The sequence below is a fragment of the Carica papaya genome, chromosome 7 (assembly GCF_054855325.1).
Source record: "Carica papaya isolate Zhongbai chromosome 7, ASM5485532v1, whole genome shotgun sequence".
Lineage (NCBI taxonomy): Eukaryota > Viridiplantae > Streptophyta > Magnoliopsida > Brassicales > Caricaceae > Carica > Carica papaya.
In genome coordinates, this window is record NC_142315.1 from 15,468,575 (window position 1) to 15,485,014 (window position 16,440).

A 16,440-nucleotide genomic window follows, 5' to 3' on the forward strand; every position below is an offset into this window, starting at 1 on the left:
CCAATTTATATATAAGTTAAATTAATCTTCTATGTACTTATGATGAATAATTAGAAAAGAAAGTGTATTATTATTATTATTATTATTATTTTAAATTGTTTTTGAGAAAACAGAATCGGGATGATATGAAAATATTTCATAATGGATATAAAGAGCCGCTGCTAATAGGGAAGGAATTAGGTCTGGATTTTGAAGCAGTGGGAAGTCTCCATCAAAATTATCCTGCAAAACTTCCTAGTTATTGAATTGGAGAAAGCAATAGGTTCTTGATAAGATTTCTTTAATTAAATTATTTTTTAAATTATTAGTGACATTTTAATTAAATATTTAATTTGTTTAGATAATAAAACTCATTTGCCCATGCAGTGCTGCTATCATGTTTAATGATAAGTTGAAACAAGAAGTTAAGGATGTCGTTTCTGTAGTGTTGATATCAAATAAAGGGAAGGAACACATTGAAGGGTAGATTTATTATGTAATAATATATATACATAATGTTCATATACATACTTACATACCCAGATGGATATTCATCAACATACATATCCATATGGGTATTAATATGTTAATATCAATAGAACTTTATTATAAGCATTCAAAAAGTTTATTCTAATAATAATAATAATTTAAATCTTTTCAATTATATAGTTAATGAGGCTAGCTCCTCCTATTAAGCTAATTAATATTTTTTTTCACGTATCAAAGTATTCTATTTTTTTACCTCGATGGCTTGGGATAAGCGACTTTAGATTTTGTGTTTGTATATGTGTACATAATGCATTAAGAAATACAACATATCACGTTAGATTTCCAATAAGGAGAGGGTTTGCAATTAACTCATTACGCAAGTTTATTTGTAGCTTTCTTAAGCTCTCTTTAGCTACCAAATTTACAGTGCATGAAAGTATCACCAAAAACTCTACTTTCTCCACTCTGTCGCCAATCAACTAGTCAACCTTAAAGTTTCTGCATGAGCTTTTAGCGAATAGTAAGACAGAGGAATTTTTAATGGAAGTTATTTGACGGAAGCTTCTCTAGGAAAAACCTCATCAATTATACCTTTAAATGGCTATCTAGAACTCACTTGAAGTGACATCACTAATTCATTGTCTTCTTGTCCGTAGAAAAGCTAATTCTTCAAGTCGTTTCTTATTCCTTAGGTTTTGCATTGTGGAGAGCACCTTTGAGGCATCCAATAATCAATAATACAAATAAGCTAACATGAATGTAGATGAAATTATCATGGATTTTATCCAAGGATTTATAACTACATTTTGTCTAAATTCTCTCTCCTATGCTCCAAACACTATTCATTATAATATATTCTTCATTCAATTATGAGACAAACATTCAACTAACCCTTATATCTATATCCATATTAATTTTAGTGGATATGGCTAGAGGGTAATTGAAAAGCCTTATAGTATAAATAGAGGTTCTAATAAATTTTTTCTCTTACAGTTATAAAGAAAAATTTTTATCTCAATTTTGGTTACGATAGTGTTCTACATATTTCCTACAAGTCAAGTTCTTTTTAGTAATAGGATATATAACTAAGACAGTTTCATCTTATTTATTTAATCCCTTTTTAATATTATTTTGTATATACTAATGTTATTCATAACTGCTTAAAATATTATTGGTTGTTCATTATACTATTATATCATAAAGTGCCATATATGTATAAAAAGACTGTGAACTAAAAATGCTTGTAATATTGGGAACACAAAATTTTGTAAATACTCTTCATAAAACATGTTTGATCTATAAGATTCATGAGAAGGAACACCATGAAATTTAGAAATAACCATAAATATTGTATAGCTAAAAGAGGATGTTAATCTCAAACTGTAAGACCCCGTTCACCACCGCGCTAAATTTATATCTAGAAATTCCTATTTATTCGGGCCTTAAGTTACTTGAACTCATTTAAATTTATATCATAGTTTTATATCTTTGTTTTGTGATTTAAATTCGTAATTTTAATTTATTATGATTTTGTTACTTTATTTTATTTTTATTTATTACTATTATTATTTCTATTTTTGTTAAATTTTTATAAAAAAATAATTTTCAAGAGAAAAATAGGAAAAATGGACGAAATCTCGTGAGAAAACACCTGCAGGAAAGGCTCGCCCGTGCGAGCATTGCACACTGTGCGCGTTAGTGTGCACATGTCCCTGCCACGCGAGGCACGTGGCTGGTCTGTGCGTACGTCCCATCGTGTGTAGAAAAGCCATTCTGCATGCGTCACATCACGCACGGACAGGGCCAGGCATTGTGCACCCTATGAGCGCACAGTTCATGCAGTAGGCCAGCATGTTGTAGGCCCTGCGCGTGGTAGGATATGCCGGCACCTGCAGGCTATGCCTGCTGCACACGACCGGCTTAGGGAGATGCACTGTTGCCTCAAGTAGTGTGCTGCCACCCCTTGGGCATTGTGTGCCGCCTTGGGCAGTGTGCTACAGCTGCCTTGGGTGGAGAACCACCGCTGGTTGGAGGATTCTTCCTCCATTTTTTGTGCTGCCATTGCGTCATTTCAAATCACTCATCTTCCACTAACTTGCTCTCTCTTCACCAGATTTCACCACTTGGTGCAAATATAACGGTCCCCATTTTCTATAAATTAGGACCTCTTTCTTCATTTTTCTTCATCACTTCCATTTCATTTTTCCATCCACCAAGAGTTTAGAGAGAGGGAGTGATCTAGAGAGAGAAAGAGAGGAGAAGAAAAAGAAAAGTGTAGGAAAACTTCAAAGTTTTGGTAAAAAATTTAGTATTTTCTTAAACATCTTAAGCAGTATTTCTAGAAATCAAAATTATGAAATTTGAGTTTTATGTTTTGCATGATTTATGTTTAATACTTCTAATAAAGTGATTTGTTCTCGATTTAAGCATGCTATTTGATTTTATAGGCACTTGATGATTTGCATGTAAATTAAATAACATGAATATAGTAATAATTTTCTGAAATGTATATAAAGCAAAAAAGGGAATGAGCCTAAAATGGTTCGAAAATAAATATATCTGTATTGACATACATAATGCATCACATGTCTCTTTAGGCTTTTATCTCTGAGAGGTTTCTATTTCCCCCTCCCCCATCTAGTCTATAAAGATGTGAGGGAACTGCTCCTTGTAGATGATGGCGTACCATCTGACGAGAGTGGTGACATGAATATCTATTAGGGGTCACAATTGGATAAGCACTACCATGGCTATAGAATATCTAATAGGACCACTATGGTTGGTACGACTGTATTCATATATCGTACTATGGTTTGACAAGTCAGAAATATGTCATGAGCAAATTGTCGTTATATATATCTGATTTGGTCATTCCACATGGGTAGTCGAAAATCTGTGTATGCCCTCAGTAGATAGAAGTCAAAACGACTTTGCGAAGCATGACACAAAAATTTAGGTATTTTATGATTTATTTGATTTTCTCTATTGTTACACATGATTTGATTTGATTGTTGTGACTATGATATGATAGATTTAATGTTTTCTTTAATAAATAAAATTATTTCCATAAAATAAGAAATGACCCCTAATGGGACCCGATGGTAAGTACTGATGACATAATTATTCACTTTTAAAATCTTACGATGTTATTTAAATACTGTTTTTCCTTACTGAGTATATGGAACTCACCTTTTCCATGCCCCCCCTAAGATGAGGAAGATAATGAGGAACCGATCACTGCTTACCCCTTGAAGTCTATGAGGATCCCATGGATCCATAAACCTTGAATGTATGACTTGTCTAGCACTTTGATGAGTCCATTCGCATAGTGAAAGAAGTGGCCCTTTTCATATTTTGATATTTTGTATTTTGTTACCATTTCTGGCCTCAGTTATATATATGTAATTGGAACTCATATATTTTGGTAAGTAATTTGTAGTAATTTACTCGCTGCATACAATTTTATCATGCACTCGTAATCTATTTCTATATTTGGCACTCTTATCCCTTAATTAGCATCAAGGATGTCACAAATGGTATTAGAGCAGTTACATGGACCAAATCCCTTACAACTAAGGCTTTAGGTAGAAGGATGGTTAGGATATCTAGAAAGATAAGTCATCTTTTCTTAAAACTAGACCACTAACTCATGTCTTCCTTTTCTTTTATAGGAATGATTCGAGGAAGACCTTTTGCATAACGTACCGAAAGACCCGAGGCCTAGGATCATTCTACCAGGGTCGAGTTTACCGAACTCTTTTGAACTATCCAGGGATTGATCGCAGCCATAGGACAGAACTAAGCCAACCCTTTTCAGCACCCTGCCCCATAATACCAAACAATCAAAAAGTCTATCTCTCACAACATAGCGAAGTTTAGGAAGCTTAAGCTGCCACACTTTAAAGGTGGTCCTGACTCCTTAGTAGCCGAACCGAGGAACAAAAAGTCCCCCTAGTAGCTTTTATATTAACTAGTGAAGTAGAACACTGGTGGCGACTTAAGAATGATGTCTTTCCTACCCTTACCACCTAGGATGTTTTCATGGATGCATTTTGTGATAACTTTTTTTTCCGCCTATGTTCGAGAGAAAAAGGAGGAGGAATTTCAGGACCTCCACCAAGAAAATCTGACGGTTGCCCAATATGTAGCCTGATGTGTCCAATTGTCTAGGTTTGCCCTCTAATGGTCACCTCCGAAAGTTGTAAAGTTAGAAAGTTTCTAAAAGCCCTTCGTGTCGATATTTATAATCGGGTTGCAATGCTGAGACCCAGCTTGTATGCCGAGGTACTAAAAAATGCCAATTACTTGAAGACCTCATCACTATCAGGCATCAACGCATTGCCCAACTCTATACCCAACAACAATAACCCATAAAAAGATTGCCCGACCCAGAAAGTAGCCACCCTGATAAACGAACCCAAGTTATCCTTCCCCCTGCTCTATCTCCACCTACTCGATAGTCTACCTGACCTTGCCAACCATATCAGCATTGTGGTCACTCGCATGGTGAATTACCCTGTTTGTGTATCAATCACACCTACTATCGATGCGGAAGTACCCAACACCTTATAAAGGATTGCCCTCAGCGGTAGAAGGATATGGCCAGACTGGTAGCCTAAGGTTGTGTGTACCACCTAGATGAACCTGGTGCCCTCCCAACTCCTGTCCTTATCTAGGATATGTTTTTATTTATGATACTTTAGTTAGAGCTTTGATCAATGCACATGCTACCCACTCTTTTACCTCTTGTGTATTTGCTTGTAAATTAGATATTAGGCTTGAACATTCAAAAGAAATATTAGCTGTAGAAACTCCCTCTAGAGGATTATTAGAAGCTCACTACGTATATAAAAATTGTAAGATAAAATCTTCAGAAACAGAACTATTTGTAGACTTAGTGCTCTTAGATTTCTTAGGATTTGATGTTATTATAGGAAAAGATTGGTTAGAAAAATATAGGGTAATTATTAAATGTGAAAGTAAAGTTGTAACCTTACTAACTCTGAAAAAGAAATAAAATTTATTTTTACACTCTAATAATTGAATAACAGGAATGTGGATGCTGATTCTGTTGTGTATTCCATTCCCATTACTTGTAACTTTTTGGGAAATTTTTCAGTCGAATTACCTAGTCTACCTCCCCCGCGAGAGATAGAGTTTTTTATCGAACTCCTTCTCGGAACCCAACTAATTTTGAAACCTACCTATCGCATGAGTCATGCTGAGCTCGTAGAACTGGAAAACTAGCTTTATGAGCTTTTTGGTTAGAAGTTTATTCGCTCTAGTCACTCCCCTTGGGGCACTCTAGTGTTATTTGTGAAAAAGAATGACGGCTCCCTCAGACTATGCATAAATTATCGAGAACTCAACCGAGTAATAATAAAGAGCTAATACCCTCTACCTCGTATCAACGATTTCTTTGACCAGTTGCAAAGAGCCATGGTATTCTCCAAGATTAACCTCAGATCGAGATACTACCAGCTAGAGTCAAGGAATAAGATATGTCGAAGACTATTTTTCAATATAGATATGGCTTGTACGAGTTTAAGGTGATGTCATTCGGGTTAACTAATGCCCCTAGATCTCGTAAATATAATTTTTCGGCATGCACAAGATTAGTACATCATCGTATTCATTGATAACATCCTAGTGTACTCCAAGAGCCCGAAGGAATATGTACTCCACCTGTCTAAAGTGTTGGGGACACTTTGTTGGAACCAGCTATTTACTAAACTTAGCAAATGTTTCTTCTGGTTGGATCGAGTCTTCTTTCTTTGTCATGTAATTTTAAGTGATGGAGTTTCTATAGATCTAGCCAAGGTTGAAACCGTAATCAATTGGAACCCCCCCACCAATGTAGCTGAGGTACGTAGTTTCTTTGGCTTGGCAGGTTACTACCAATGATTCATCGATGAATTTTCTAAGATTGCTACTCCGTTGACTCAACTCACTCGAAATGGTGTACCTTTTGTCTAGGATTACTAATGTGGTGAAAGCTTTATGGAATTGAAGCATCGTCTCACGTCTTCTTTGATGTTGATCCTCCCCGACACAACTGGAAGATTTCAAGTTTACTGTGATTCATCTTCTATTGGTTTGGGATGCGTTTTGATACAGTATTGTAGAGTGATTGCTTATGGATCCAGCCAGTTGAAATTCCATGAGCAGAACTACCCTACTCACGATTTGGAGTTGGCAGCCATTATCTTAGCTTTAAAGATATGGTGTCATTACCTGTTTGGTCGAATATTTGAAATTTACACTGACTACAAAAGTTTAAAGTACATAATCTCACAAAGGGAATTGAACATGAGACAGAGACGTTGGATGGACCTTCTGAAGGACTACAACTGCAAGATCATCTACCATCCTGGTAGAGGGAATGTAGTCTCTGATGTGCTGAGGTAGAAGGAGTCCGCTGTGTTGGCCCAAACCATTGCCTCCAGTTGGAAGTTAATAGATGTTATGCAGGCACTCCACCTCAACTGCTATGGCAATAGTGCCTATCTTGCTCAGATCCGAGCTTTGTTCGATCATTTCATGAAGATTTGAGATGCTTAGTCCATAGATCAAGATATCACCAAAAATTTGAGTAAATTCTCTTCTCTAATGAGCTTCCTAATTTTAAGCTCTTAGATGATGGGTTGTGTAGATTTGGAGACCGTATTTGGGTCACTGTTGCTGTCAGGACGGATGTTCTTAAGGCTACCTATACCTCAAAATTGTCCATTGACCTTAGGAGTACCAAGATGTACCGGGACCTGAAGCGCCAATATTGGTGGCCAGGAATGAAGAAGGACTTTGTTGACTACATTTTTTGATTCCTTACTTGCCAGCAAGTTAAGGTAGAACACCAGAGACCCGACAATTTGTTACAGGGCCTCCCAATTTTAGAATGGAAGTTGAAGCATGTAACCATGGATTTTGTCACCGGTCTACCCAGGACCTATTCTGATCGTAATGCTATTTGGGTCATTGTTGACAGACTAACCAAGACCACTCATTTCTTACCCATCAGGACCACTGACTCCACCAACAGATTAACTCGCCTTTATGTCGATGAAATTATTTGACTTCATGGTGTTCCCTTATCCATTATATCTTATCGAGATCCTCCATTCACCTCCCTCTTTTGGGATAGCTTCCAAGAAGTGCTTGGGTCTAGATTGTATTTCAGTACTACTTATCATCCCCAAACTGATGGTAAGTTTGAACTCACTATCCAAACATTAGAAGACATATTACGTGCTTGCGTCCTCAATTTTGGCAATAACTGGTATGAGTATATTTTCCTATATGAATTTGCTTATAATAGCAATTATCATTCCACCATCGGCATGGCTCCATATGAAGCCCTGTATGGTAGGCCATGCCAGTTCTCCCACTTGTTGGAGCGAAGTTGGAAACCAGTGTTATTTAGGACCAAACTTCATCCAGGAGACTATTGAGAAGGTTGTGATCATCTGTAGGAACTTGACCACCACATAGAGTCACTAGATGAGTTACTCTGATTATTATAGAAGACCTTTGGAATTCGCCATTGGAGACCAAGTCTTTTTCAAGATTTTTCCCTACAAGGGAAAAATACAATTCGAGAAAAGAAGAAAGTTGAGACCCTGTTATGTGGGACCTTTTTAGATCATAGAGCATATTAGACCCGTAGCATACCACCTTACTCTACCTCAAGAGTTTGTGGGTCTACATGATGTTTTTCATGTCTCCATACTCAAAAGGTACCACTCTGACCCTTTTCATATCATTCTTCATGATAAAGCGCATGTACAAGCCGATATGACTTATGAGCCACTCACTACAGAAATTATTGATTAGACTGACGAAGTCTTATGCAATAAAAGGATCCCCATGGTGAAGGTGTAGTGGCAGCACTACACTCTAAAAGAGGCAACGTGGGAGTTGGAGAGCGAGATAAGAGAGAAGTTTCTAAACCTATTCGAAATAAATTTGGGGGACAAAATTTTCTAAGGTTGGGGGGGATGTAACACCCTGCTAACCATTGTGCTAAATTTTTATTTAGAAATCCCTATTTTAAGGCCACTTAAACTCATTTAAATTTATGTCATAATTTTATATCGTATTTTGTGATTAAAATTCAAAATTTTAATTTATTCTGATTTTGTTATTTTATTTTATTTTTATTTATTATTATTATTATTATATTATTTTATTTTTGTTATATTTTTATAAAAAAATAATTTTTAGGAGAAAAAAGGGGAAAAGGGACAAAATCTCATGGGAAAATGCCTGCCGAAAAGGCCTGCCTGCGCAGGCATCGCACACTATGCGTGTGTGCGCGCGCGCACCCAGTGCAAGATGTGTGCACTGTGCGCATGTCCTGTCTGCGCAGGGTGCGAGGCCAATTTGCGCTCGCATCCCATCGCGTGCAAATAGGGTCAAACACCTTGCACCCTATGTGTACACCGTCCGTGAAGTAGGCTTGCTCAGATAGGCTTGCGCGTATGGGCCAGTGCGCAACACCCTCGCATTATAGGCCCTGGGTGCGACACGATAGGTTGGCGCCTACTGGCTAGGTCTACAGCGTGCAGCCAGCTTGGGAAGGTGTACTGTTGCCTTGGACAGTGTGCCGCACCCTTGAGCACCGTGCGTTGCCTTGGGCGATGTGCTGTTGCCACCTTGGGTGGAGAGCTGTCACCAATTGGAGGATTTTTCCTCTATTTTTCATGTCACTGTTGCATTGCTTCAAATCACTCATCTTCCACTTAACTTTCTCTCTCTTCACTAGATTTCACCCCTTGGCGCAAATCTAACAGTCCCCATTTTTTATAAATTGGGAGACCCATTTCTTCCATTCACTTCCATTTCATTCTTCCATCCTCTAAGAGTTTAGAGAGAGATAGAGTGATCTAGAGAGAGAAGGAGATCAGAAAAAGAAGAAAAGTGTTGAAAAACTTCAAGGTTTCGATAAGCAATTTAGTATTTCCTTCAACATCTTAAGGAGCATTTTTAGAAATTAAAATTATGAAATTTGAGTTTTATGTTTTGCATTATGTATGTTTAATAGTTTCAATAAAGTGATTTATTCTTGATTTAAGCATGCTATTTAATTTTATAGGCACTTGATGATTTTCATGTAAATTAAATAACATAAATCTGGTGATAATTTTCTAAAATGGTTCGAAAATAAATGTATCTATATTGACATGCATAATGCATCAAGTGTTTCTTTAGAATTTTTATCTTTGAGGGGTTTTTGGTTTGGAAAATTACATGAATCTGGTTTAAAAAGACGTGAGATGACCGCTCCCTGTGGATGACGGTATACCCTCTGACAAAAGGAGTGACGCGAATATCTGTTAGGAGTTACCGTTGGCTAAGTACTTTCGTGGCTATAGAATATCATATAGGACCACTGTAGTTGATACGATCGTGATCATAGATTGTACCATGGCAAGCCAGAAATATGTCGTGAGCAAACTGCTGTTATATATATCTAATCTAGTTATTCCACATGGGTAGTCGAAAAATCCGTATTTGCCCTTAGTAAATGGAAGTCAGAAGGACTTCGCGAAGCATGACACGAAAATTTAAGCATTTCATGATTTATTTAATTTTCTCTATTGTTACGCATGATTTGATTTGATTGTTGTGACTATGATACGATGGATTTGATATTTTCTTTAATAAATAAAATTATTTTCATAAAGTAATAAATGACCCTAACGTGACTTGATGTAAGTCTTGATGACATAATTACTCACTTTTAAAATCTTATAATGTTATTTAAATACTGTTTTCCTTACTGAGTATATGGAACTCACCATTTTCATGCTTCTCCAGATGAGGAAGATAATAAGGAACCGATCGCTGACCTACCCCTTGAAGTTTATGAGGATCCCTGGTTTCACAAACTTTGAGTGCATGACTTGTCTCGCACTCTGATGAGTTCATTCGCATAGTGAAAGAAGTTGATTTTGATATTTTGTATTTTGTTGCCACTTATGGCCTCAAGTATATATGTGTAATTGGAACTCATATTTTGTTAAGGGATTTGTAATAATTTGCTCTATTGCATACAATTTTATCATGCATTCGTAATATGTTTTTTAATCTCGCACCCTTATGCCTTAACTAGTATTGGGGATGTCACACAAACAACATTTATGAAATTAATATTATGACAAAATATGTCGATGCTTGTTGGTAATAAAAACATTATATTAACTCAATACCATTTTTTAATAATAATATTATTATTGTTAACTAAGGATCTATTATGTCAATTGTACTTAATTGATAATTAAGCTTAGCATATTAATTATCTTATGCACAAATTCTTTAACTTTGATATTACAAATATAGGACTACTTCTATATATTCTAGATACTATATGAAGAATATAAAGATAAATTATCAATGCAGAATAATCAATCGCTTTAAATTAGGATTCTATTTACCAGTATGGAAAGAATATGAAAATATTAAACCTAACTAGATCGAGGATCGAATTTGGAGAAAGATTTTGATCAATTACTAAAGTAGTCACCTCTCAATACAGTCACGACTAAAATATCTATAAAGTTTTTTCAAAAATAATTAAAATTTAATAGAAAGATATGAACATGTATACGTTGATCATGGTTTGAGAATTGAGATTTGTACACAAAAATAAGAAATTAAGGAGAAATAGAAAGAACTCATAAGCCATAAATAGAAGTTTGTATATAATAGTTTAGTGTTAGGGTGCTAGCTCTTTTATTGGAATAGGTAGAGCTCTAGCAAAAACAATATGAGCCAAACCTTAAACTATTGGACTTGTGATAATGGTCAAAGTGGGCATTGTATCATCTTGCAAGCTACTAGAGCTCACGAGCTGGACTTTCCACCTGCTGCAATGACGTTGCGTGCTTCATGGGTGCTGGTCTTGGGAAAGATATGATACCATTACATTGTTAATTCTAAAGATTTTTAACCATATTAAGAATGCATTTAGAAGTAAAATATATAAAAGACGAAAAATTTGGTTCATGATAGCAGAAAGATGTAATAGTATTTAACAAATGAGTTATTGCAAATCATGCTTTGGTCATTCTAGGATGTATTAAGACGACAAGAATGTATCGTAGGATAACTGAACATGTTAAGGGTTCTTAAAATTATTGATTGTCAAACTCATGTATATAGGGGTGAGGACATACATACCAAATGTTCTCATGGATACACTAATCACTATATATTTTTTTAATTATTGAAGTTAATAAAAATTATTAATTCTATTAATGATATGTTATTGGATAATTAATTAATATAAGTCTTTAATATTATTTTAGAAATAAAATAAATATATTAATAATTAAATAATTAATTGAAATTAATAAAAATTATTAATTCTATTAATGGTATGTTATTGGATAATTAATTAATATAAGTCTTTAATATTATTTTAGAAATAAAATAAATATATTAGCAATTAAATAATTAATTGGTGAATTAATTTTTGTATAAGTCCATATATGTCATTGATCATAATAAAGGCTAAGAAACATGATGGTGACTTGCGCATATAAGTCTTAAATAATTCCTCTCCGATGGCAAGAGAGAGAAGATTTTGAGTTCATCTGAAAAAGAAAAACATGGATAAGCTTGAAGAAGAGACAACAAGTCAAAACCCCATACTATTTTCTCTTATTTCTCTCTTCAATTTGGCAGCTTGATAAAGAATTTTTTAGTAGTCACTCTTGGTTCTTAAATATTTAGAAGATTGTAAAAAACTAATGTTTGGTATTTGCTACCAATAGATAACTATAACAAGAGAGCTTTATGAACTATTTTAGTATAAAATTATTATTGGGATATATATATTTTTTCCAGTATCTTTAAATAGTAAAAATTTCTAAGTTCTTCAATTTTCATCCAAATTGTACAATCTTATTATATATAAAAAGGTTATAATGACTATATTATTGTTATATAGATTTTGTGGTTGGACATTGACCAAAAAAATTGAAAATGCATATATCAACTGAGGGCATAAAGGATCCCTAAACTACCACTGTTAATGGCAAATATATTCATTTTTGTATCAGTCATTTAAGATGTAAACTAATGACCACGGTCATACCTCACCAGTGTGGCCTCTACAAATCAAATAAGACTATTGACCACGGTCGTACTTTGCCACTGTGGCCCCTACAAATTAGATAAGACTATTGACCACAGTCGTGCTTTGCCACTGTGGTCCTCACAGATCATATCATGAGTACACTCTTGTTAGAGGGAACACTATTCCATTCACAAGTAGTGATTCACCAACATATTCAGATATAGATTAAGATACAGAAATAAAAATCCCTCAAAGATAACAGTCAAATGGATTTTCCATTCTTTCCTCTCTTTTTAATGATTTTTCTTTATAATACTCACAAATTTAGGACTCGATTGGGGTCTAATAACATATTTTGACACTAAAGCTAATTTTACTCGAATTTATCCATCGGGTCATTTTCTCGAGCCAAGTCCCAATATAATTACCCTCTCCAACATCACTAAAGGCAACACAAAGGGCCAAGCTAACACATATTTCAAATCATCATGTGTTTGAGTCAATCATGCATTTTGTTTCACATGTTCATATTTATATCAGATAGCAAACAAATCACTTTTCAAATTCATGCATCAAGATAATTCAAAATTTCAAATTAATTATTTAGAAAATCCAATTATAAATATATGAGAAAATACTTAAGAAATTCCTTACCGAAACATTTAAGCTTATTCGAGATTTGTTTATTTTTCGTAAGAGAGAAAAGGTTATTTGGTAGAGTTCTTGCATTAAGTAGCTTTCTTGAAATTTAATAGTGAGCTCTTTTAAAGTTGTAGTGTGAAAAAAAAACAAATGAGGAAAGAAGCAGAACTACCATGTGAAGATCAAAGGTCTTGCAGTCTCTTCCCAAGACTCTCTCTCTCTCTTTTTAGCTTTCATGGCGACATGAACAGCTGACATATGGAAGCCGGCGACGATGACCGATGGGACGGCTGCAGGCAATGGGATGGGTGGCTGTAGGGACATGACAGCTAACCAGCTCGGGCAGTTTATGGGAAGCACACTGATAGCGCACAGGTGCACACTGGCGCATGATGTGATGCATGTTGCGCGATGTGACGTGTGCACATACACGTGGGATTTGACATCAAGTGCAACGTGTGACATGACGTGCGCATAAGCATGCACCCGATCTACCTCACGTGCGTGTGCGGATTCGTAGGCACGCAGGTGAGGCACCTGGGCTAGCAAGCTCGTGAGCCGTTTCTATGGTTCGTAGTTTCTCCGTGCCATTTTATGTTTTTTCTTATTTCTTTCATTTCTTTTGGAGTTTTAAATAGTTTTTTATGGAAATTAATAATGTAGCACCCCAAAACTTTTGTATTTAAATGTGGTGTTCGAAAACTCTATATTTTCTTGGCACTACCACTTTTAACAATTAATTTAAATATCTATCAAAAATTAGAATTTACTTGCCTTGTGAGTGTTTTTATCTTTAATATTTTATTTTATTAAATTATGAAAATTATTTTATTTTATTTTAGTTAATTTATATTTATTTATTGTGATTTTCGTCAAAAATTATTTTAACTCTTCAAAAAAAATGAACAAAATTCAGAAAAAATGGAAAACAGTAGTGTTTTTATCTTTAATATTTTATTTTATTAAATTATGAAAATTATTTTATTTTATTTTAATTTATTTATATTTATTTATTGTGATTTTCGACAAAAATTATTTTAACTCTTAAAAAAAAAATGAACAAAATTCAGAAAAAATGGAAAACAGTAGTGAAAAATCTCGTGAACCATGGAAACGGTCCACGTGATGGTGAGGCAGCCCATGCGCAAGCCTGCGCATATGTCATGTTGTGCAGAAGGTGCGACGTCACCTCGCGCGAGCCTCTGCGCATGTCATGTTGCGTAGCGCGCGGTCACGTCACGCAGTGCGCGTCATATCGCAAGTCTGGGCACTGCAGCTGTAGCCTATGCGCTGTTGGTACGCGTCCCATCAGCTCGTGAGGTTAGCTATTGCGTCGCCTCTCATTAGACGTCGTCGCCAATTTCTCCCCACCATCGACTACCACATGTTAGCCATGCACGCTACCACGTGACAAACATGCATTTTTCCCCAATGGCTATTTAAAACCCTCTCTATTCCCTCTTTTCTCCCATTCCTTTCATTTTTTCCTCTTTTTTACTTAACCAAGATTTTAGAGAGAGTTTAGAGAGAGAAAGTTTGAAGAGAGAGAGAGAGTATTGGGAAGAGACTGAAAGGCCTTAATCTTCACACGTAAATCTCTTTCTTTTCTCCTTGGTTTTTGTTTTACACTACAACTTCAAAAGGGCTCATACTTAAGCTTTTTATTCACTTAAATTTTGAAATTTAATTTATTTGCTATTTGATATGAATACGAACATGTGAAATAAGATGCATGATTAACTTACCGCATGATGATTTGAAGTGTGTGGTTTTAGCCCTTTGCCTTGCCTTTGGTAATGGTGGGGGGGGGGGGTCACTCTATTGAGTATTGGCTCGAGAGGATGACCCAATGGCCAAGTTCAAATAAAATGGGCCTTTGTGCTGGAATATGTAATTAAACCCCCACTGAGTCCTAAATATGTGATTATTATAAATGAAAATTAATAAAGAAATAGGAAAGAATCGAAAATCTATTTGATTGTTATCTTTGAGGGGTTTCTGTTTCTGTATCTAAATATGTTAGTGAAGCACTCCTCATGAATGAGACTTACGCTCCCTCTAACGAGAATTGATTCACGATTTGATATGTGGGCGCCACAGCAGTGAAGTATGATCCTGTTCAATAGTCATCTGATTTGTAGTGGCCATAATGGCGAAGTACGACTGTGGTCATTAGTTTATATCTAAAATAACTAGTATGTAAATGAATATGTCGCCATTCACAGTGGTAGTTTAGGGATCCCTTCTGCCCTTAGTTGATATAAGTTAGAATGGTTTTGCACAAAGATCTGTAAAAGATGTAAATAAAACCTAACCATTTGATAACATAGCTAGAATAGTTGTTTGATAGTACTTACTATAATAGTTTCATATGATATGTTATTTTCTATTTTATCATAATCTTGTTATGCTTTTAGTTGGTTCAACTAGTTTCAAGTACACTACTTGATTAAGTCTTGACTATCTTATTTTCTGCTCTATCTTTACGTCCTATTATGATATCAATGTTTAAAAATGGATTTTAAAAGAAAGATAAAAGTCTTCTTAATATTTTGAATAAATCTACTTCACAACAAGTCGTAAAGGTAAGTCACTCATTTAGGTAATGGCATTTTATTTTAAAGTTTAATCACATTTGTAAACCTTAGTAATGTAGTTTAAATACTATTTTCCTTACTGAATTTTGTGGAACTCACCTTAATCCATGCTCTCCTCAGATGATGGAAGTGATGATTCGCTCGCTGAGTTACCCATTAAAGCTTCTTTGGATCCATTCACAAATCATTGGGAAGATTTTGAGTGGTTTATCTATCCACACTCGGATGAAACCAACTTGTAATAGAAGAAGTGGCTCTCTATAACTTTTTATATATTTATTTCGGTAGCCATCTTCTTGGCCTCAGTTGTAAAAATTTGAAACTCAAATTTTGTTGTAAAGGATTACACTTTTAGCTGCATATATTTATTATTTGCACTCGCACCTGTTATGTTATCACATTCTTTTTATCCCACCAAGTATATGGGATTTCACAGTTGGTATCATAGCATGATTTTTTAAAAATCCCTTACACTAAGGTCTAAAGTTTAGATTTAAAAAAACATTGGGAAATTCTTAGCATTAGAAATAATCTATTTCGACCTAGTCATCAAACTTGTTTCTAAAACCTTTTGTCTCCCTTTTGGGGTCTTAATGACTCCAGGGAGACCTTCCGTAGAACAACCCGAGGCCTTGGATGCTCCAACCCAGGCTG

The 16,440-nt window shown here is 35.2% G+C and overlaps 1 long non-coding RNA gene across 1 annotated transcript; it reads left to right on the forward strand.

Moving 5' to 3' along the window:
• Window positions 1–14,659: 14,659 nt before the first annotated feature.
• On the forward strand, window positions 14,660–16,181 carry LOC148252996 (uncharacterized). The gene is made up of 2 exons (XR_015813402.1): window positions 14,660–14,779; window positions 15,907–16,181. It is a non-coding gene; the product is annotated as an uncharacterized LOC148252996 (long non-coding RNA).
• The last annotated feature ends 259 nt before the right edge of the window (window positions 16,182–16,440 follow it).